Consider the following 21,815-nt stretch of genomic DNA (forward strand, 5'->3'; position numbering starts at 1 on the left):
ATGTTTGTTGACTAATTGATAAACATTTAGTTATACCTCAGTATATCAGAAATTTTGTTAAGGGCATAGGGGGGGGGGTAAACACCCTTTTTTGGCTTTTGATCTTATTTTATATAGTTTTTACTAAGCTACAAGATGCTTTTTACAGATTTAAAAAATTTAAAATAATTTTTGAGATATAGCCGGTCAAAGTCGGAGGCAACAATAGGATCCTTATGGGAGGCGCAAACTAAAACGGCAAAAATAGACTATTTCACTAAAAATCTATCTTCTACGTTTTTTGAGATAACTACCTCAAACTTTTAGGATGTGTTTCTTGATATATTTAGAAAATTCTGTCGGAACAAAATTTAAAAAAATTAAAAAATAAAAAAGTTATATAAAAAATAAACAAAAAAAACAGTTTTTTTTTTGTTTTTTTATTATAGAATTTTTATTTTTTAATTTTTTTAAATTTTGTTCCGACAGAATTTTCTAAATACTGCAAGGAACATTTCCTGAAAATTTGAAGTAGTTATCTCAAAAAACGTAGGAGAAGATAGATTTTTAGTGATTTCTAGTTATTTGCTGTTTTAGTTTGCGCCTCCCATAAGGATCCTATTGTTGCCTCCGACTTTGACCGGCTATATCTCAAAAATTATTTTGAATTTTTCAAATCTGTAAAAAGCATCTTGTAGCTTAGTAAAAACTATATAAAATAAGATCAAAAACCAAAAAAGGGTGTTTACCCCCCCCTATGCCCTTAACAATAAGAGATTAATCAAAATTCTGAAATAAACATTACTGTGTTTAATAATGAAAGTATAATGAAACAATGAGAGTTTAAAACACAAATAAATAATACAGCAGTCTTCCCTATATATTAATAAACACCATTTTATAATTGTAAAGAAATGCTTAATTATAAATTGAATTTGCAAGTAGAATAGAATATAAATGTCACATATAAATAAAGATAAAGATAATTTCTACTTATTATTAAAATAGTAAAATTATTTCTACTCGTATTTTTATTATTTTAAAGAAATTCAAATCTCTTTTTTAAATATATGTATAGTTTTATCTGTTGTTTTCATATTTCTAAATGAAGTAAACAAATACTTAAAAGTTGGAAAGTGCCCAGTCTGCTTTTTAATAGAAACAATATTAAAAAAACAGCCATTATAGTGAGTATATTTGGTACCTCTCCGATATCTTTATGCACTTTTTCTGTGGACACAATGTGCGCAAATAAGCAAAAGGTTACTGTGAATTAAAATTTAATTTTTTAAAATTATGTTAAAAGTATTAAATGAAACAATAATAATTGCCCTTTTTATCTCAAAATTGTTTGTACTACTTATGTAGCGTTTCATATAAAATGTTATTTTTAAAGCATTAAGTGAAGAATAAGGCAATTTCAACTTTGGTCATTGTAAATATACTCTTCTAAAATTTTTAAAGTTATTTGTAATCATACTTGATATCTTAATATTATAAATCTTTTTAAGTAGTTCTTATTTATTGTATTGATAAAAATAAGTGGTAATTTTACAAACATTACTTATTATGTTGATGTTAATAAGAAATGTTAACAAAATAGATTTAAACTTTTATTGAAATGATAACATTTATAAACATTACCTGAGACCAATTACTTAAACTTAACTAAAGTAAATAAATTAATATAAATATTTAAAATCTTTGTCTACAGCTTGAGTACAACATGATGTTTCCATAACGAGTGCAGAATATAAAAAAAATCTCATAACATAAGTATTATTCTTACTAAAAAATATAGTTTTGTAAAAAATTAAAAAGTGATGTAAGAAAAATCTGATAATAGAATTATTCGTGTAATATCTAACTAAGTTTTCAAGGTTAAACATATCAAAAAATTAACAAGGTTTATAGATTAAAATAATCTTCAAAATTTTGTCTAGATATCAAATCTAATCCTAACTTAAAAAATGGCTACTTCTGGTGAAGCAAGAATTCAGCAGCAGGCGCCAGGCTTCACCGCTAAAGCGCTGGTCAACGGGCAGTTTGCTGACGTCTCCCTCTCGGACTACAAGGACTCATATGTTGTCCTTTTCTTCTACCCCCTGGACTTCACCTTTGTCTGCCCCACAGAGATCATCGCCTTCAACGACAGGGCGCACGAGTTTGAGGAGATGGGCTGCAAGGTGCTGGCATGCTCCACGGACTCCCACTTCAGCCATTTGGCCTGGACCAACGTGCCGAGGAAGAAGGGAGGTCTGGGCAACATGCAGATCCCCATCATTGCCGACAAGACCATGGAGATCTCGAGGAAGTATGGGGTGCTGAAAGAAGATGAAGGTATCTCCTTCAGAGGACTGTTTATTATTGACAACAAAGGGGTGCTGAGGCAGATCACCATCAACGACTTGCCGGTGGGGAGGAGCGTTGATGAGACGTTGAGGCTGGTCAAAGCATTCCAGTTCACTGATGAGCACGGGGAGGTTTGCCCTGCCGGATGGAACCCTGGCGATGATACCATGAAGCCGGACCCCAAGGGAAGCCAGACCTACTTTAGCAAGGCGAATTAATTGTGGATCTTTAGGTCCATACTCACCTGATGGGACTGTTTTGACTGTAATGTGTTTTTTTGTGTAAAGAAAGTTTAAGTACTTAAAATCAATTATGAATAAAAATTACACTATCTTTATTCTGTTATGTCAAAATATATAGTTTTTAAAAAAATATCTTTTATTAGTTTGCTGACAATTTGATTAGTTTGGTTCTTCACTTTGTTGATTATACAACATTGTGATTTTGTTTTCAATTACACAACTTTGTGATTTTGTTTTCAATTACACAGCTTTGTGATTTTGTTTTCAATTACACGTATAGATAATCAGTTGAAATAAATATTTTTCGTTTTTAGAAATGATTTTTTATAGAAAGTTGTTAGCAATTAAAGTTAATATATGTGCTAAAACTATCTAAGTTCTTGGATTTTTCTAACTGACAAGGTTCCTTCTGAGTGTAAGTTTTCATTGTACTATTTTTAAATAACTTAAAAAGTGAAATTAAAATAATTAATATTAGATAAAGTTAAATTGTAATGTTATTTGCCTTGAAATTATTTTGAGATTGTGATAAGTAAAAATTAGTTTTAGTATTATACATACACATTTTGAAAAGATGTTTTTTTTTTTGAAGTGATATTTTTAGAGAGACTCTAAAACATTTAGCTTTAGCATTGAGATATACAATTTTTTATATCAAACATTTTATAATATTTTAATTTGCTGCTATACCAGCTAACTAAAAATCAATTTAACTTAATTCAAAAACTCTCTCTATCTCAAAAATAAGTTGTATCATTCTTTTACAAACTTAGTATTACTCTAAAGACTAAACTATTTACAGTTTCCAGCACTCAACTTTTTGCTGTTGTTTTTATGGACCAACAATTCAACCTCCCAAACAGGATGTGATTTTGTTCTCAGTGAGTTTTAATTCATTTGTTCATATGACATAATTATTGCTGATACTTAAAAACAATTTGTTATGGAAAAATAAAAATGTTCTTACATTTAACTAGTAATTTTTCTTATTTAACTAAATTAATTAGTAAAAGTAATTTAAAAGTGGAACTTTTTTTTTGAAAACAATAAACTATCTATAAACTTATATTGAACTATATTTTACAGATATAACATGTTATATCATCCAATGTTATCATTTAAGTTGGTGCTTTTTTAAAACCAGTTTATTTTTCTTGAAGTTTAAAAAAAAAACAAGTTTAGTTAAACTTAAAATTTTATTAAACTTTCAAACACAGTGATACTGAACAAAGTCAAAGTTTTTTATTGAAAGAGGCAATGTTTAAATAACATTTTTATGTAAATTTCAGTCTCCTATGTTTGAAACCTTAAGCTTTATTAACAGACATGAATAATACATGAATTAATGCCAACAGAAGCTCATTGTATGAAATAAGCAGAATGATATGCTCATTAAAATTTAATTTTTCCATTACTTTTGTTAGATTATATTAAAGAAGTTTTATTAAAAGTAAGACCACAAAACTTATGTTTTATATTCGTATAAGTGCTTTCTAGTTTAATTCTTAACGGCTGAAGTTTAAAGCATGTGGGCTACAGTATTTTTACTATGTCATAGTATAGAGTTAGAACTTAACGTTTATAACTTAAAACGCTTATAACTTTATTAAATGGCCATAAGAAGTTTTATTATAATACCAATTTTTTTAAAGTGTGGATATAGTTTTGACATATATTTACAAAGACTTGATTGTCCATTCAATGATAAAACTTTTTTTTTGTAATGATATATTGTATTAATGCCAAAATAGTATTTTTACAGTAATTTACCCAGTCTCTTATTAAAAATTTTTAAATAAGAAATATAGATTACTTTTACAGAATGAAAAAAAGAGATATAGTTAGGTTGTAGAAAGTATAAACATAATAAGAGAATTTTTGCTGTTTAAATTTGCTCTTTCCAGAAAATACCTATTTAACTCATTAATTTATTCCATTATTTCACAAAAGTGATTGGTAACATCTATCTGCAAAAAAAGAAACGAAGTTGTAAAAAAAAAACATCTTTACCCCAGTGGCCTTAGTTCTATTCATTGATTTATAGGTCGCTTTGACTATCAATATTTAAGAAATTTTGCTAATACCAGTGTACCGATTTATAAAAGTCTATAACTATTTAAACATATTTAACCATTAAAAAAACATTGTTTCTGTTTTAAAGTTAAAAATATTCATAAACATTAATTAATTTAACAGCAATGCCTGTGGACTCCTAATATGAGGTTGTATATTTGAGAAACATTTTAGTTTATTATGGTTAGTAGTAATATATGTTAGTATTTTTTACTATATGTTAAATTTGTATCTTTATTTTAAATACCTTTCTCTTTTTTGGTCATCGGGCAAAGTCAGTTAAAAAAGCTAACATTGAGTATTAGTCAAAGCATAATCAGGGTTGCCAAAAAACCTGGAGCTCTGGATAACTTGGAGTTTAATAATTTAGGCAAAATTTACCTTGAAAATCCTTGGTTTTTATATAAAAAAGAATTGAACTTTTATTAGATATAAATAGTCTATCATATTCCTTTTTTTGGTAGCATTCAGAATTTGTTTATTATGTACCACTTTAAAAATAGCATTACTAGTAGCTTTTCAATGTAATACTATTTATATAAAAGTTTTATACTAAAAATGAACAACAAAAGAAGACCTTTCAAAAAGCTAGAAAAAATTCAGAAAACCTGTAATAAATTTAAAAAATCCTTTGGCAACCCTGATAAATATTATATAGGTAAGTTTTTATAGAATTTTCTATTTTTAGTTTAAAGTTTTATATATAGCCAGTTTTGTAGAAAGTTTTGTATAAAACCTTATAGACTGCAGTTTTTTAAGGTCCGTTTTCTCAGAAATTTAAAAGTTTGAAATAAATTGAAGTTAATTTTTAAAATTGAAAAAGCTAATGTGAATATAATTTGGTTTTTTCAAATTATGTAACAATTATTACAATTATTAAGTTTAATTTTGAAAGTTAAAATATTTTTTATTTAAACATTTTGTCAGTAAATAAGGTTTTAATAAAGTAGCTTGTTTCGAATATTTGAAATTACTTATGTTGTAAAAAGTATCATGTAGCTAATATTGAAGTCAATGAATAAAAATTGTAACAAGCATGTAAGAACCACTTATAGAAAAGGAGTTTTGTTATAAAAATAATTATTTTATATAAAGAGTACTTTAAGTAATAGTATTTTTGTCAACAACTAAATTGACAAGCTTTAAAAATTAATAAGTAGCTTAGCAGCAATCTTAACAAATAATTTTTTTTTAAATAAATTGAAGATATAATGTTATTACCTAGAGGCCTAAGATTTTGTATCATTAGTTGTTAAATTTTGATTTTATTTAAATTTGTGTGAATTAAATCAAAAAATTTTATACAGAAGAAGTTTGAAAATGAATAGTTTCTGAGTTCAAATGAAAGGGTTCAATTTAGCTACTTCTCTACATGGTTTGTTTTTGGTGTTTTCTTCTAAAAATAAAACTTGCATAAATTTTTGTGCCTCTACTTAATTCAAAAAGTATGAACAATATTTTTCACCAACTCAAGTTAAACAATTTCTCACCGATCCAAAATATATAGTTTTAATTGTATTTTTTTGAGTGTCAACAACCTTATTATCGAATTTAAGATGTAAAAAACTTACCATATTTATTAAATATGTATCTAACAAGTAAAACAAGTTTTGTTAATTTTTATATTTTTTTTAAATTTTTTCAAATGATTTGCTGATTACTTCAAGAACCAATCAATTCCTATCAAATTGATGTTGAAGTTTTGCATCTGTCTTATTTTACAGCTTAAATTGAATTTGTGTATGACACATACAAAGTAGCTTTATGTTCTGCGAATTTACAGTGATTTGTAAAGATTTCTATCAAATAAACGAACTTAAATTATTAGTTAACAAATGTTTTCTAAGTTCTTTATAAATTAAATTTAATGTTTCCTTATAGTTATTTTTTTATCTGAATTTGTTTAATATAGGTTTATTTTTCTACTTGTATGTACTGTTAAGTGGCTCAGATTTTGATGCCTGAGTCCAACATTGCACAATAAACAATATAATAATAAAGCGCTTTTAAACATACGGACTACATAAAAAGTTTTTTAATAAAACGCTATTGCCTGTACTTAGCACATATTTGTTTAAACAGTTTTTATAAATGGTAACAAAACATTTTGATAAAATGGTTGCAGAAGTAAACCACTTGAATAAAATTAATTAAAATGTTCGAAATTGTTTCAATGCTACTTCAGCTTGTCCAAACAGCACCATCAAATGTTATGACAAGCGAATAAGCAGTGAAACAATTGTAGATGGTCGAAATGTAGTTGTAATTATTTTATTAAATATTTTCTATTCGTTTTGCATGGAAGTGCTTTGCGTTGAAAGCATTTAAAAAAAAGTACTATCTTTCTGTAACATGCAATGAAAATTGCAAAAAAAAGTGTTTTTATGTACTTTTCAATTTATTTTGTTTGTTGAAGATTCAATTTAAAAAAAAATTACTCAGCAAAATATTATAAAGTTTGCCAACTTAGCTCCAATTTTATATTTAAATGCGGGTGTGAAGATTTACTTGAACTTGTTCGTGAATTTACGTGAAACATTTATTTTTAATTGTTACATTGTTACATAATTTGCTCAAATTTACAATGTTTGTTGTAATTAAAAAATGTTGTTTTACCGGGAATAAATAATTGTATAATTGTTTTTGTAATGTAATTCACTTTCGTAATCTTTGCGGTCTAAAGTTCAAACATGTGACTGTATATAAATTTAATTTAGATATTTCAGATTGCGTTATTAAATTAAACTAACATGTGACCGAGGGCCTCCAGCTAAAATTTTGTGATGATCTGTGACGTAACAAACCACAGGAACAATGTTGTAATTATGTGAAAATAATCATGTGAAATGTTTTGTTAGGTGTTTATAATTCTTATTGCATACTTGACACAAATAAAATAGCAGCTGATAAAACCAGCGTTTTTTTTTTATTGCGAAATTTAAGTATATTCCTAAAATTAGTTGAGGAAAAATGTTGAATGCATAAAATGTAATTCGTTCTGGTAACTTGGTATATAGTCAAAGTTTAAGTCGTTTTTAAAATCATTATTTTTCATTATTTAAGTTAACAAGTTTTAAAATAAATGCCTTACATTAAGTAACTTGAAATTTTATATAAAAGCCCACGCTTTTTTTTGCAGATTAACTTTTATTTGGTTAAAAAGATTTCTGTGATAAGACAAAGTCTATGTTTTAACTTTTCTATTATAAACGTTCCTATTGTATTGAAACCTTATAATACTAACTACTGTTTTAGTTTAAAGAAATGTATGTTTAATAAAAGGCTAACAAATTAAAATAATGTTAAGTTACACAAAATACAAATTTTTACTATATAGGTCTGAAATATTTTATTGAATAAATTATGTATAGCTAAATTAAAAAAGCTTAATAGCTGTTGATGGAGTTTTAGTGTACTCATTTTTGATTAAACTTATATACAATAACATATTTCTGGTTTTTCTCGAAGCAAAACTAAGTCAATGAAACAGTATGGTTATTTTAATCACTGTTTTAAGTTTCGTGTAATGAAGTTAACGAATTATATGTATATTTTAGTTTACTTTTAAAGATTATTTTTAAATAAGCACAAAAAATCTAAAGTTAAGTAAGTATAGCTTTATTGAAAAAGCTTTTATAGAATTAATTTATATACGATAAACATACTTTTGGCTCATCTTAAAGTAAAAACTAAGCCAATGTAACATGATAATTATGTTAGTCACTTTTTTAAGTTATATGTACAATAACCTCTCGGATCTTTACGCACTCGTGACGTTACGCACTCTCGTTTAGTTACGCATTTTAGAATTCTATAAAATTCAAAAAATAAAAATTTTAATTTTTTAAAATATTGTACAAATTAGGTTTAATGTATATTTTTGAATTAAAACATGTTTTTGAATGCTAACACACCTCTCTATATCTTTAGACTTTGTAAATTTATGTTCCTTGAATAATTGATAAACATTTAGTTATACCTCAGTATATCAGAAATTTTGTTAACAATACGATATTAAATCAAAATTCTGAAATAAACATGACTGTGTTTAATAATGAAAGTATAATGAAATAATGAGAGTTTAAAACACAAAGAAATAATACAGCAGTCTTGCCCTATATATTAATAAACACCATTTTATAATTGCAAAGAAATGCTTAATTATAAATTTAATTTGCTAAGTAGAATAGAATATAAATGTCACATATAAATAAAGATAAAGATATTTTCTACTTATTATTAAAATACTAAAATTATTTCTGCTCGTTTTATTACTATTTTGTAGAAATTCAAATCCCTTTTTATTAATATATGTATAGTTTTATCTGTTGTTTTCATATTTATAAATTATGTAAACAAATAGTTAAAAGTGGGAAAGTGCCCAGTCTGCTTTTAACTAGAAGCAATATTAAAAAATAATAATTATAGTGAGTACATTTGGTACCTCTCGTTTCTTTACGCACTTTTTCTGTGGACACAATGTGCGTAAATAAGCGAGAGGTTACTGTATTAAAGTTTATACAAATTATGTATATGTACTGTTTACATTTTAAAGATTATTTTCAAATTAGCTTTAAAAGTAATTTTTGAGTTGTCCTCGTTTTATAATTTTAATAATATTTTAGCATAGTAACGCGGGTTGTTGTTGCCATAGAAACGAAGAAATCATCCGCCCACAACCCTGTCTTCAGATCGCATCTGAAGCGTATAAAATGAACCGATCGACAGATAATAATATGTTATCTAATTGAAAAAGAAAAAGTATTTAGATTATTTTTGATAGTATTTAATAGTTTACATCACATTACAATGATATATAATATCTTAAGCTTTGATATTAGTATGAATACTATATGTCTTCAGTTTTTCGCTAAACTTTGTTTTCTTATTATGTCAACTGTTAAAACACTTCTAAAAAAATTAATTAATTAATTTGTTTTCAGGTCTTCAAAAACTTTCATCTGCCCACTGAATCGACTTGAAGACGTTTGTAATGAATTGCTGAGAAATTCTATTTTGCCATTATCCTAGAAATATAAGATATTGTGTTGTTTTATTTATGTTTGTTAAAATATAAATATTTATATACGAGTTGTTTTCTTTATTTATATCATCGTTATTATGATATTTTTGCTCCGTGTTTAAAAAGTATAACTAAGCTCCATCATTAAATTTTATTCATTTCTACGGATGTTTAAGTAATTTAACCTTGAGTGTTTAAAACTCTTCACTATGGAATTAGTTCATATCTAAACTTTTAATAAATAAACACATTTTATATTTAATTAATGCTTACTAATTTTTAATAAATAGAATAATTAATTATTTTAATTCTACTGAGTAATAATTTTGCAATAAATTGAAATTAATTTGTAATGCAACTGAAATACTGTTATTCTTATAAGATACAAATTATGTTTTTAAAATTGTTAACTGAAGATTTAAGACCAGGGTGGCCATTTGAGTTAAAAGATAAAGAAAAAAACCTGTTGTTTTGTAATTATAAAAAAACCGATATTTTGAATAACTTTAACATGTAAAGTAATCCACTTATATCAAATACGTATAATATACTATTGATTTATGTATTATTAAGAATTTTTTTATTAAAATACATCAAGTGTCATTACACGAGGTATTTGAAAACTTGGGCATAAAATAAACTGAAAATATCTGGACTAAAAAAACTGAACCTCGAACAAAAATCGTTAAAAAAACCTGGAATTTTAAACTATTTTACAAGTGAAGTAACAAAATTTTAACTTAATATGAAAAATCTATCATACAAATAAAAATTTTTGCATCATTAAATCTATTTTAATTAAGAAAAATATTAAAAGAAACTTACAAGCATTTTTTTCAAAGCTGTTTTATTGTTAAAGATAATCTCCTAAGCTAAATTTGCAAAAAAAAACAATCATACCCGGAAGAAAACCTTTTGCGACAGATACATTAATATAGTTGTTTTTCTATTCCAAACCTTTTTCTTTTTAAGTTTAAGCTACTTATGGACAAGAAAACTTAACTTTCAAAAACCTTGAAAAAATGGTTTACCCTCGACGTTTCAAAGATTGTGTTGGAAGCACAAAGGGTTTGAAGCTCATACTTTCTCGGGTATTTCCAGCTTTATTCGCACTCTTTACGAATTTAAACACAGGATTTTGATTTGTTACTGCAATTAGAAAAATATTTTTTAGAGCAACACGAAATAATGTAAAAAATATTGATAATGTTTATGCTACGTTTTTGTGATCAACCTGTTTTATTTATAAACTTGACAAATCAGTTTTTAAGCTGATAAATTTAAAACTAGAAATTAAATAGAGAAAAGTTTCGATAACTTATATAGATAAATTTTAAATGAAATAAAGTTGAAGTTCTTCGTATTTTATAATTAGAGGGTTTTAGTTCTTTTTAATTTAAGGAACCTTTGTTCTTATCAACCCTTCTGGCATCATTATTTTTTATAATAACAAATTAAAACAGTTTAAAACTTTCTTTTAGTAATTTATAATACTTTCGAACTTGCTCAAGCTTTAGTAAATCTGGTAGTTGTGGTTATATGTTTTCTTACGCTTAAGTCATCCTTGACTAGTCTGGATAGAGATGTAAGTAACATGTACAAGTTTTAGAACCATTCGGTTTAGGGAAGCTTTTGTTATTACTTTAAAGTTTATGTTCTGATGTCATTCAAAGTAAACAATCTAAGTTTTGTCAACTTGATGAAATACTGCTAATTTTTGAAGTGAGTTGTTTGGAAAATAATGAGGTGAACTTATTCTTATAAAATATTATCTAATGTCTCTTAGAGAATTGGTAGAAGTAGAAAATCCGGTATATCGCTATAGTTCAGTATATACTTTTTAAAACAAAGAGACAGTAAATTTTGCTTGTAAATTTATAGATTTAGCATAAAGAAAAATGTTCTACGAAAAGTAACCTCTTTCTACAGCAAACATTAAAAATTTATATTTATTACAAAACATAAAGTATAGTTTTTTTTGAGAAAATTGTGGTTATATATTTTACGAAAAACAATGTTGTCGTCCGTGGCCCATTGTGTAATTTTATTTAATTTTACTCTTTTTTTTTTCAAGTGGTAAGTACATAAATGTAAAAATATATATAGAATAATATATTAAATACTTGGCTTAAAATAGCAGAATTTAAAAATTGTTCATTTCAATATAAGTGATAATAATCTGTAAGAAAAATGTTCATGAATCAGCATTGTTAAGCCATACATATTCAACTTGATTATTTCTAAATACAAAAAATATGCATGATAGCACATACAAGGCACCCAGATGATGTAGAAAATATTTTTTGTTAATTAAATTTTATTATTTACAAAACTAGTTAAATTTTTTTTAGAGTTTATACTAAGATAAGTCAATTTTTCCTCATTTGAAAGCTTCGTAGCTTTAAATAAAAAAAGATAACCTAAGTATTTTAATAGTAGTCAGCAACTCAAGTTTTTTATTTTAACAAACATTTTGATGCATCTTTCAACACAATCTAATTGTTTTAGTTGACTGCTCATAACTGCAACAAGTTTCCAATGTAAAGTTCTTTTTTTGCAGAAAAAGCTACCTGATGCAATCAGTGATGTCACAGAATACAGGACCAAGTGACCTAAATCAGTTACGTGCGATTCAATTTATTGCGACCCTTTCCGCTAGAAGGATTTCAACGAGCAAGAAGAGAGTCGTATCTACTTTGACCGGAGGTAGGATAAGTCGAGAAGCAAGACTGCGAGACTTTGAAAGTGTTTTAATTACAAGAATTCGAGAGGTGTTCTCTGATGAACAAGATTCGGTACAGAAGGCATAAACTTTTAATATTCAATAACCGAGAATAGTAACTGATTTGAGAAATTACTTTATTAAGCTAAACGATTTAAATAATAAAGCTAGCCCATGCAAATTATCTGATAAACTTTTGGGTTTTTTATTGAATTAAAACGACTAGCTTATAACTTATAATTATTTGACAACTTTTCATTTAAATTTTTTACGACTTTCAATAAACAACGTACCCTAAAGGTTTGTTTTATGTAAAATATATTTTTTGACTAAAAAGAAACTCTGTAAGATTATTATATTAAAATATCTTATTGGTATAATAGATCTTGTTTTCATCTTAAACAATTTACTATCAAAAAAAAAAAAAAAAACGAAACTAACAGTAGTTGAAATTTTGGTTTGTCGGACGAGAATAACGAGTCTTAAAAATATAGTTACACATTATGATCTACAGTATAAAGCTTTAATGTGAAGTAATGCAATTCCTTTATCTAATTTTGATTTTTAGTCATAGATGTTTGATTTGTTGAAAGTTAAACAATTTTCCTACCTTAAAACTTTTAAATGATTTTTTTAAAACTTAGTCGAACCTTTTCAAACTGATAATAACATCGACAACCTTGCAACAAAAAACTATGATTTAAAAAATAAGAAACTATGTCGTAATGTTAAAAGAACATTAATTTCATTGAGTTAGTCTAGTTCAGGGGTCGGCAGCCTTCTGTAACTCGCGGGCCAGTTTCAAAAGAAAAAATTGCTCGCGGGCTGCACTTTTTAGAAAAAAAAAACCTTTGAGAACCGCATTTATTTAAAAAAAAGTTCTAGTATTCAGTAGAAAAGTATTATTTAAGAACAAAAATATGATAAATTAAGCAATATTAGAGCACTAATAACGAGTATTTAATGAATTAAGAGCCTTACTGTAAGTTTTTATCACAAAATCTTTAATTTTTGTTGTTTTCAGAATGTACATTTCTGGCTGACAAGGAGCTCGCGGGCAGCAGATTTTGAAATTGAGGGCCGCAGTTTGCCGACCCCTGGTTTAGTTTATAGTACTATGTATGTTTTTTTGATTTGAAAATTAAACTCTAAGTTGTTCACTTAAAATATTTAACATGTATGTTTCAATTCAATACAAAAAACTTCATACTGATCAGTTGTTATTTCTCACCCTTATAACTTCTTAAATACCACTTTTTTTAATTAGTTTTATGAGTTTACGATTGTAAATTAATGTTTAAATAAGTATATGGTGGACTATTTTAAAACACTAAAACTTATATTTAATAATATAGTGATTAGATAATCTTTTATAGTATCATAAAAAAAAAATCGTATCTCAAAGTAAACAACATATTTTACAAAAGTTTTGTACATATAGATTAACAAACTCCATTTATTCCTACTTAAAGGTTTGGTTCAAAAAAAGTTACATAAAGTTCCACTAACTTTTAAAGAGATACAAAAATTATGCGTTTAACATAAAGATTAAAACTTTTATCACGAATAATACTGAAACTAAAGAGCAACTGATAGTATGGATTTTAATATAGCTAGAACCTAAGTAGTTTAGCTTGATTTATAGGGTATGAAGAAAATACAAAAAGCTTATAAACTTCCTTAAAACTATATAATCTAACAAACAATTTTCATGTATAAAAAGGTGATAGTATTTTTTCAAAATCGATATAAAAAGATTAAACAAGTAGAAAACGATAAAATCATACAAGCACATTACTAAAATGTATTCACAAACAAAGCGAGAAAGCTCTAAAAAGTTAAAAAAAAATAAAGTTAATCAACACGCAACTTACAGTATGAATATGTATATCAAATCAAAAATTACAAATATATAATCATATCCATAACGTTATTTTTTACATAAAAATTCTTTTTGTTCTACTTTTTTTCTGTTTTGTTCCGCAATAGTTTCCTTGCTCGTAACAGTTGCAACATTCATCTGTTAAAAAAGATAATTGAAAAGTAAGAAACAATAAGACGACTCACCACTTTTTAAATTAATCTTTATTAAACTTTTTATGTAAAACGAAATTCATTGTTCACTTCCCAAACTTTTTTCCAAACTTACTTCTAAGTTCGCCAATTAAAATTAATTTTAAAGTTAATCGCGCTTTTTAAGATATCTCCCATTTACTAATTTATTATTTTCTTACTTTTTTCTCCTTACTATATATTTTCCTTTTATGACAAAAGTCGCCCCTGACTGCCTAAACTAATATTTCGAGTTTTGGAAAACCCTGCTTTAAAGAATTTAAAAACTGTTTATTTTAAAACTTAGCAGCTTTATATGTTGTTTGATTGCCAGGTCTGCTAACAAAAGATTGTCAATAAAACTAAACAGTAACAGCTTGTAAGTTTATTTAAGCAAAAACTTTATATTTTTTAGTTAAAGTAAAACTTTTGTTATTCAAAAAAAAAGGTTCTGGTTTTATTGAAAAAAAAAGTATACTAGACATGTAAAGTAACTTAGTTTAAATTTTGTCAAAAGTAATCTAGTGAACTATTGTATACCATCTGATGAGAAAATATTTTGAAGGTTTCTTAATAACATATTTTATTAATATAATGTTTTTTTTAATGTATACAACAATATATGAAACATAAATATAGTACTTTTACTAACCTCTGTTGTTTATAAAGTTACAAGATCTTTTTCCACTGCGAATATTTATCAACGTACACAGCTTAGCGCATCTGAAACTCTAGAAGTTTAATTTAATTTCAATACTTACGACCAAATTATGAAACAAAATCATTAAAACTATAGTTTTTTTTCGTAAAAACTAGTTTTTACTTATAGAAGTTAACAAAAATTCTACTAAAAAACACGCATAGCTCTACTTTTGAATTTTTTTTCAATTGTTCTTACAAATAGAAAGCATATTTTTTATTCTTCCAGATAGGTGAACATATTTAAATAGTTGGTTTTAAAACAAAAGCCTAATCATTTTTTAATCTTTTTTTCCTTGTAACCTAACCAGGTACTCATAAAACGTCGGATTTTTGGAAAGTCCCTTGTATGAATGTCTTCCATGGCGATGTTTTGTGAAATCGTTCAACCAATCAGCAAGGACTTTGTTGCGGCTCCAAGGTCGAGTTCTGTTGTTGCACTCCATTCGCCTACCCTCTACTGGTTTAAATAAGTTATTTAAAATTTTTTTCTACATTTTTTGATTTTTTTTTTTAACGTATTTAAAACTAAAACAAAAAAGTTCATTCATAGACTTTAAAAGTTTTGATATGCTTGGCGACCAGTTTCTCATAAAAAAACCTAAAAGCTTACCGGCAGTGTAGAGAAATAAAACAATAAAAAAACTGAAGACTATTTGGTGTTGCATCATCATAAAAATAATGGATTGTGAATTCGAGTTTGAAGCTCAACCCTTTTGTATCAACAATCAGCCATTAGGTGGTGTATAGAGCGACAAAGTTACGAAACACCGCTAAAAATTTGGTGATAATTTTATACTTTGTATGATGTGTATTGTTATGTTGAATTAACATATAATAATGATACAATAGCGTAGTTTAAGTTTTTTAATGGGGCTTAATTACAAACACACTATTTTTGCAAATTTACAAGCTTTTTAATAAAAAGCAAACTATATTTTTTAGTCAGGTAAGATTACAATATACTTAATTACACTTAAGTTGTTATGTAAAAGCAAATAAAATATCTTTTTTCGAAACCCAAGAAGACTTATTTGTAATTTAGTCCATTCAATATCAAGTAAAATAATCAATATAACTCTTTTTTTCGGTTGTCTTTCAAAATAAATTTAAGTTTTAAAGTTTAAATGATTTTATCGTCAGAGTAAGAATCAATTTAAAAAACTTTAAAGTTATTTGTTGTAAAGTTCACGATATCCAAAGTTTTTAAGAATATACTATAAACAATAATTTAACAAAAACTTAACTTTATTTTTTTATATGTATAATCCGCCTAAAAAATTAAAAGATAACTTAGATGTTAAATGCCCTTAAAAATTAAATGAAAACAGCAAAAACTTTTAATAACTGCATTTAACTGATAAGTAAAGTATATTTATTTTATTTTCTCAATAGATTATAAACAAAACTTCAACAAAAAAGTTTTAATACGTTAATTTAAGTAGTTACTCTAAAAAAGTTGTAAAAGTTTGCAAACAAAATTTCTAAAGTTCAAATAAAATGGAACTAGATGCGAAATTACAGAGCGAACATTATTTTTTTTGAGCGTAAAAAATAAATAAAAAAGTTTTCTATAACTTTTATAGAAGTATATTCAATAAAGTCACCTTAAAAACAAGTTTAACTAATAGTTTTTAATTTCTTTGCTACTAAAACTACTCAATCAGTTTTAAAAACTGCATAAATAAACATAATCCGCTTTTCGAAAAATCCTGCTTTTTCTAAACAAACTTAAATAAACTTGCGTCAAAATCGTTCAACTTTCGCTTAATTGCAAAGATCAGCAGGATTTATTATGACGTCATGATGCAGTCATCGCACTAGCACGTGACAATTTTCCATGATTAACTTTTTGTGATCAACCGATTTTTGTCTATAAACTAGGTAAATACGAAAATTGAGCTTTAAAATCAATCAAAATACTCATCATCAAAAGAATTTAACAAAAAGTAGTTTGCAAGGAGCATATCTTTTGCACGTTTAAATGTCTACAAACAAGCAAGCTTTGAACCATAGAAACTTAAAGTAAAAAAGTAAAGGTACTTTAAGATAAAGTATCTTAAGTCTATCAACAAAAAAAGTTACAATCCGTTTTTGTATATCAAACAATCAACACAAAAAGTATCTAATTTTAAAGAAAAGTTATTATTTATTAGCGCTTAATAAGTTTCTGCTAATAGTTTTAAAAGCGTTTATATGACAATGTAAACCAATTTTTTCATGCAAAAAACTTAATAAATTAAAAAAAGTAATAATATGTTTTTAATCAATTTAATACATCACATATAAAGCTTTCGTCAAAAAGCGCAGGAGCTATTTAGCACACTCTAACTTAAACTTTATTCAAACAAGAAAATGGAAATGTAGATAATGTTCATAAAATTTTAGGTAAATATTACAATAATAAAGCCATTCTAATTCAACTTTGCTTGTTTTAAGGATAAACACTAACTACCAGAAAAGTAGATTTGAAAGATCTGCAAAAGTATATTTAATAAGTTTTTATTTATTTAAATAGTTTTAAATTTTAATATTTCTAAAATTAAAAGAAAAATTCAAAGCAAAAATGTTTAGTAAGGTTTTGTTAATTTAGCAAGCTAAGCCTACGTAACAAGTTTTATAACAAAAATACCACTACAATAGAACTAACATCAATGTTTGATTATTCATTTTTTTTGTGTTTTTCTTCAAATTGTTTATTAAAAGTTTTAAAATTTGCTTATTTAATTGCTTAGTTTAAAAATTTCAATTGAAAGTAACAAAGTTTTGAAAACTTTGAACTTTGAATTTAAAACAATTGAACAGTTTAAGCAACTACGTCAAAATAATGAGCGTGAACTTAGCTTGAAACGTTTTTTAGGAATTTTATAAACGTGTCCAAACTTAACACCCAGTTATTTTCCTTGTCTTAATAGGTTAACAAAAAGTTTTTTTTTTATTCTAGAGAACGGTCCTTTGTCTTTATTTTAAAAAATCCATTGAATTAGGTATTGACTTTTTGAGTAGGGCCCATGAAAAATTTTTGTTTTTTTTCTGTTTTTTTATTTATACAAGCTTTTCTCCAAAAAAATTTTTTTTTTCAATTTTTTTTTTAAACATACTAATTAAAATGAGTTTTCTGATATTGTATTTTTTTTTCAAATTTTTTTCAATCTTTTTTCATACCATAAGCCTGAATAAACTTTTCAGAAAAACTCCAATTTTGCACGATTTTTGTTTTTCAGATATACAACTTTTTATGCAAAAATACAATATTTTTTTAATAATACTTATTTTTTACAGATTTGTATAGTTATGTTTTATGATGTTGTGATATTTTTTCCCAGTTTATTATTGCTTTTAAAATATATGACCCATACAAATTTTACCTATACTCTTAGCACTTAGCAAGAAATCCCTCAAATAGCTTTGCTAAGAACTTAGGTAAAACTTGTATGGGTTATATATTCTAAAAGCAATAATTAACTGGGAAAAATATCACAACATCATAAAACATAATTATACAAATATGTTAAAAATAAATGTTATTAAAAAAATATTTAATTTTTGCATAAAAAGTTAGTTGTATATCTGAAAAAGAAAAATCGTGCAAAATTGGAATTTTTTTCAAAAGTTTATTCAGGCTTATGGTATAAAAAAAATTGAAAAATAAAATTACAACATCATTAAACTCATTTTATTAAGTATGTTTGAAAAAATAATTTTGAAAAAAAAAAAATATTTTTGGAAAAAAGCTTGTATAAATGTAAAATAGAAAAAAAACACAAAATTTTTAAATGGGTCCTACTCAAAAAGTCAAACCCCAATTCAATGGATTGTTTTTAAAGTTAAACACAAAGGACCGTTCTCTAGAATGAAAAAAAAAAGTTTTTAATTAGCTATTAAGATAAGGAAAATAATTGGGTCTTAAGTTTGGAAATTTTTATAAAATTCCCAAAAAATGCTCTCAAGCTAAGTTTACGCTCGTGCCAAAATATTAAACTATATAACAATCAGTAAATATAAATTAGTCTAATTTATAATCTTATTTAGGATATTTCGTTTAATCACATTTTTATTCCAAATAAGATAATCAAACCAAAAACTTTTGGCTGTCATATGAAGTTTGTTGTCTATTATGTAAATTTAAGTATTATTATAGTTTCGTAACTTTGGTTTAAGAAAACTGATATGTTTAGTTTTGCGTAGTCTTTAGGATCAACTAGTATTTTGTACATTGTTTTTTATATACTTTTTTAATATTTAGTTCACTATGAATTTTTTATTATAAAATACTCACGTATACACAGCTAGTTAGCATGTACTATTTCTATATTGATTAAAGTTGTTGTAAGGAATTTCATACTTTTCTAGTCAATGTTTGTTATAAGTTTTATAGTATGTTATTTTTTATATGTTTAAAAGAAAAAATGTTAAATATAGATGTTTCTTTATATAGGACATCAATGTCTATAGATATTTTTTACAATTTTTAGGTATGTTATTTTGCAAAAAGTGAATTTTTCTACTTATTTTGCTTTGTTCGTTATTGTTGTGCTTTTGAAAGCTAAGTCTGACTAACCTTGGTTTTTTAGTTTTTTACTTAAAAAAAAATGGCTTAGACAAATATTTTTGTTATTAGACATTATTAATTATAGGTTGTTTTACAACTTTTATCGTTTATTTTTATTATAAAGAAAAATTATTGTAATATATAATTATACTTTTTTTAAGTAAAATCTTAAAATAGCTGCAGGAAAAAGTTTAAATAAGGCGGTTTTTTTAAATTACTAAATTTTCCACTCCCCCTAACATAAATACTACGCGTCGCCACTGGTTATAAAATTGTTATTTTTTATTTATGTATGAAACAATGATAGTAACTATTATGAATAAAAAAAAAAAACTTCAAATATATTTTATTAAAAAACAAAATTTCAACAAGTTTATAATTTTCTGAAGTCAATAAAGCTTTTGGTTTTGATTGCGTACAAATAAAAAAATAGTTTTTAGTCTTAAAAGATATCACTTTTCTCACACCATATTATTTAGCATACGTAGTTTATATATAGATAATTTTTTTTTAAGCTGTTTTGATAATACTGGTGAAACCAGGTTACTCCAAGTTTATGCAATTTAAAAACAGAAAAACCTAGAAAACTATTTATCTTTTTTAATAACTGTCGTTATACAACTTAGCTCAGGTTTTTATAGTCGTGTTAATATGATTCATGACGTTTATCTAAAACCTTAAATGTTTGTTTTATCTTAAAAGTTGATTTATTTAATACTTTAAAATGTTATGATTTAAATAAATTCAAAAATAAATAAATTGCGGCTTTTTTGGGTTTAGTAAAAATAGCAACTCGTGTAGTAAGTTCAACGAAAAAACAAGCGTTACAAAAAAAAAATTAAACTAAGGTAAAAACTTATACAGATTCCACTATTTGTTGAACAACAATAACTAAAAATATTACTTATATTCTGGTTTTAAAACTTTAATGTTGAAAACAAGTCTAATAAAAGGTGTTTTTTTATTACAAGTTATTAAAACTGTATAAGTTTAACCAATAAAAAATTGATTTATTGTTCTTGCCTACCTAAGACTTTTGACAACATGATTAAGAAAAACTAAGTCTAATTTTTTTTACAAAATGCTGTTTTGAAATTTAAAAGAAACTTTTGAAATCGCAAACCTTTAAAAATTAATAACAACGTCGCGTATAATAGGTTCAAGTCGAAACTTAACTCTAAATTGTGAAGATTGCCTACCTTTTGCTTTGAGCTTAAAGTAATTAATACTTATAAAGTTTGTAGGGTTTTTCTAAACTACTACTTAACATCTAACTATGATCGTTTATAAAATGTAATAAGCTCAAAAAGCGAAATCTTTTTGAAAATACTTGAACAAAAGTACTAGAACTCACTTTAGTCGTTCCAGCTCTTTTGGTACAGTTATTGTTGCTAATATTTAATAGATTTTATCACTTAATCTTATATAACTATCTTAATATAATTTTGAAACTGATCATCTTTTTCTAATGTAAAAATTGTATTCTGAACCATCATGTTCAGTTAAAAACTGATTATTTTCAAGAAAACTTTATAAATAAAAAAAGAATGTTTTACTTTAGTTGTACATTTATCTAAAACCTAAATCTCGTACCACAGTAACTGATTCATTCTTTTTTTAGTAGAAGTTAAATAAACGAATCGAAACTTAATCATTGCTATTGTGGCATAGAATATTTTTATTAATTTTAACAAAATTTTTGCGTTTTCTAAGTAATGTTAATTAAACAAAGGTGATTTTAAAAAGTTTTCAAAAAGTATACAAGTCACTTTTCTTTAAATTTTCATGAGTATGACTGAACTTTTTTCAAAACGTATTTGGTGTTATAACTATATTTAAATATATAGATAATTAAAGAACACTTTTCATTTTACATAGAAAGTTAGTTGTTGTCCAAACTAGCACAAACAGCTTTAAAAAAATCATGGTGTAGTTATTTACAATTGTTTGTGTTTTAGTAAGTTCAAAAAATATTCAAAACTTTTGACATATTTCAAATAAACGTTTACTCGGTTACCAAATACTCTAAACAACTATAACGGTAAACTCCGTAAAAATTAAAATTTAGGCTTGAGTTAAATAAAAACAAACAAATCAAATGTCAAGTTTTATTAATTTCAA

At 25.3% G+C, this 21,815-nt stretch overlaps 1 long non-coding RNA gene and 1 pseudogene across 2 annotated transcripts; both read left to right on the forward strand.

Moving 5' to 3' along the window:
* Positions 1-1,169: 1,169 nt before the first annotated feature.
* Positions 1,170-2,890, forward strand: LOC145833933 (peroxiredoxin-2 pseudogene; annotated as a pseudogene). The gene is made up of 2 exons (XR_014369767.1): positions 1,170-1,241; positions 1,923-2,890. The product of XR_014369767.1 is annotated as a peroxiredoxin-2 pseudogene (transcript).
* LOC145833934 (uncharacterized) lies at positions 2,887-9,666 on the forward strand. The gene is made up of 6 exons (XR_014369768.1): positions 2,887-2,988; positions 3,376-3,454; positions 4,770-4,829; positions 5,954-6,021; positions 9,272-9,407; positions 9,590-9,666. It is a non-coding gene; the product is annotated as an uncharacterized LOC145833934 (long non-coding RNA).
* The last annotated feature ends 12,149 nt before the right edge of the window (positions 9,667-21,815 follow it).

Source organism: Thalia democratica, chromosome 4 (genome assembly GCF_965202585.1).
Source record: "Thalia democratica chromosome 4, ktThaDemo2.hap1.1, whole genome shotgun sequence".
NCBI lineage: Eukaryota > Metazoa > Chordata > Thaliacea > Salpida > Salpidae > Thalia > Thalia democratica.